Source organism: Phyllostomus hastatus, unplaced genomic scaffold (genome assembly GCF_019186645.2).
Source record: "Phyllostomus hastatus isolate PE091 unplaced genomic scaffold, TTU_PhHast_1.1 phas_scaffold_46, whole genome shotgun sequence".
In the NCBI taxonomy this organism is placed as follows: Eukaryota; Metazoa; Chordata; class Mammalia; order Chiroptera; family Phyllostomidae; genus Phyllostomus; species Phyllostomus hastatus.
The window spans coordinates 1556533-1559851 of record NW_025334032.1 but is presented as its reverse complement, the minus strand read 5'-3'; the positions used below and the strand labels follow the sequence as shown (position 1 = coordinate 1559851).

At 42.8% G+C, this 3319-nt stretch overlaps 1 pseudogene; it reads right to left on the bottom strand.

Annotated features, from left to right (window-relative positions):
- Positions 1-332: 332 nt before the first annotated feature.
- On the bottom strand, positions 333-2067 carry LOC123807597 (annotated as a pseudogene).
- Positions 2068-3319: the final 1252 nt, after the last annotated feature.

The following is a 3319-nucleotide window of genomic DNA, read 5'->3' as shown; positions in this document are numbered from 1 at the left end:
ACAGAGAAGGTTATATATATATATATATATATATATATATATATATATATATATATATATATATATATATATAACCAAGAGCAATGTCAAAGAGTTTACTGCTTGTGTTTTCTTTCTTTTTTTTTTTAAAGACAGGGAATACTTTATTCAAACCCATCAGAGAAATGGACTGATTGAGTCTGTAACAAAGTGTCATGTTTTAAAGCATAGGCTGGTAATTGTATATGAATATACACTGCTACATACAAATTAACTGATCAAACCACAACTTTTCAACATTGAAAACAGAATAAACTTCCCTGCAAAAGCAGCACTGTTGTGGCATTTTAACTTTAGTATTCCTCTCCTTCCTCACCCTCTGCTTCAACAGAATCCATATCAGCCTCCTCATAATCTTTCTCTAGGGTGGCCATGTCCACCCTAGAGGTGGTCATGGGCCTCAGAAAACTCCTTCCTCCATGTTCTCAACCACATACCAGTGGACAAAGGCACACTTGGCATACATCAGGTCAAACTTGTGCTCCAGGCAAGCCCAGGCTTCAGCAGTAGCTGTGGTGTTGCTCAGCATGCACATAGCTCGCTGTACTTTGGCCAGCTTTCCACCAGACACCACAATGGGAGGCTGGTAATTAATGCCAACTTTGAAGCCAGTGGGGCACCAATCCACAAACTGGTTGGTACGCTTGGTCTTGATGGTGGCAATGGCAGCATTGACGTCTTTGAGGACCATGTCACCATGGCAGAAGAGGCAGCAAGCCATGTATTTACCCTGGCGAGGATCACATTTCACCATCTGGTTTGCTGGCTCAATGCATGCATTGGTTATCTTTGCTACAGAAAGCTGTTCATGGTAGGCTTTCTCATCAGAGGTGATAGGGGCATATGTGGCCAGAAGGAAGTGGATGTGGGGATAGGGCACCAGGTTGGTCTGGAATTTGGTCAGATCAACATTCAGGGCTCCATCAAACCTGAGGGAAGCAGTGATAGAAAACACAATGTGACCTATCAACTTATTCAGGTTAGTATAGGTTTGATGCTTGATATCGAGGTTTCTACAACAGATGTCATAGATGGCCTTGTTGTCAACCATGAAGGTGTTGCGGAAAATCACTCACACGCAGGGGAGATGATGAAGCACAAACTTTATTACCCGGGGACCCAGGGGTTAAATCCCAAATCCTGAGCAACCCGGCCCATCACAGTTTCCTTTAAATACTTGTTACAAGGCAAAAAGGAGGAGGGGGATTCATCTGCTAAAGCAAGTGAGCATACAGAATCAGAAGCGAAATGAAGGTCAGCATTTTGGCCTTGGGATAATGTTGCCTTAGCAACATCTGCTAGCCAGCTCCTTACCTAAAAATAACTTTTACTCAGCTTTTGTCCCGACAAATCTTGCAGGTGTTACAGAGAGCAGAGAGCACTTGTTTATCAAAGAAACTACAGAGCATAGAAACTTCATGGGGCTTTCTTTTCCTGCCACAAAGGCACAATCAGAGTGTTCCAGGGTGCTGTGGGTGGTGAGGATGGAGTTGTAGGGCTCCGCTACAGCTGTGGAAACCTAGGGGGCTGGGTAAATGGAGGACTCCAGCTTGAGCCTCTTGCCATAATCAACAGAGAGATGTTCCATCAGCCGGGAGGTGAACCAAAGCTCTGGAAAACCAAAAAGCCCTTAAGACCCATGCACTGGTCATACAGTTTCTGAATTTGGTCCAAGACAAGGCTAATGATCTCCTTGCCAATGGTATAATGTCCATGGGCATAGTTTTTGGAAGCATCTTCCTTGCCTGTAATCAGCTGCTCAGGATGGAAGAGCTGGTGGTAGATACCGGTGAGAACTTTATCAATGACTGTGGGTTTCAGTTCTACAAACACTGCCCTGGGCACATGCTTGCCAGTGCCTGGTTCACTGAAGAAGGTGTTGAAAGAGTCATCTCCCCCTCCAATTGTATTGTCACTTGGCATCTGGTCATCAGGCTGGATGACATGTTCCAGACAGTAGACCTCCCAGCAGGCATTGTGAATCTGGACACCAGTCTGCCCAACGTGGATGCAGATGCACTCATGCATGGTTGCTGCTTAGTGGCTGCCAAGTGGACGGTGGAGAGGAAGAAGAGGAGGGGTTGTTGCTTCTTACAGCCCAACTCTTAGGTGGTAGATGCAAAAGAACCTACTCTTTTATTTTTTTTAAAGATTTTATTTATTTAGTTTTAGAGAGAGGGGAAGGGAGGGAGAGAGAGGGAGAGAAACATCAATGTGTAAGAGAAACATTGATTGGTTATCTCTCACATGTCTCCAGCCAGGGACCTGGTCTGCAACCCACACATGTACCCTGACTGGGAATTGAATCAGTGACCTTTTGGTTTGTGGGCCAATACCCAACCCACTGATCCACACCAATCAGGGCTACTGCCTATGTTTTCTTCTAGGAGTTTTATGATTTTGGGTCTTACATTTAAACCTTTAATTCAGTTCCGGCCAAGATGGAGGTGTAGGTAGAAGATCTTCACTTTCTCGCACAACCAAAATGAGGATAACAACCAATCTAAAATCAATAAACAACCAGAAGTGCCAGAAAATCAAACTGCATGGAACTCCAACAACCAAGGAATTAAAGAAACAATCAACCAGACCAACCAAATGAAAGACAAAGAAATATGGCCCAAATGAAAGAACAGCAAAACTCCACAAAAAGAGCTAAGCAATGAGGAGATAGCCAACCTATCGATGGAGAGTTCAAAGTCCTGGTAATCAATATGCTCACAGAACTGATTGAGCTCTGTCGCAAAATGAAGGAACAAATGAAGGCTACCCAAAGTGAAATAAAGTAAAATACTCAGGGAACCAATGGTGACAGGAAGGAAACCAAAACTCAAATCAATGATTTGGAACAAAAGGAAGAAATAATCATCCAACTGGAGCAGAATGAAGAAACAAGAATTCAAAAAAATGTAGAGAATTTTAGGAACCTCTGGGGCAACTTTAAACATTCCAATATCCAAATTATAGGGGTACCAGAAAGAGGAGAACAAGAGCAAGAAATTGAAAACTTATTTGAACAAATAATGAAGGAAAACTTCCCTAATTTGGTGAAGGAAATAGACTTCCAGGAAATCCAGGAAGCCCAGAGAGTCCCAAAAAAGTTGGACCCAAAGAACACAGCAAGGCACATTATCATTAAGTTACCCAAGATTAAATAGAAAATCCTAAAAGCAGCAAGAGGAAAGGAGAGAGTTACCTACAAAGGAATGTCCATAAGGCTACAGCTGATTTCTCAAAAGAAACCTTACAGGCAAGAAGGGACTGGAAAGAAATATTCAAA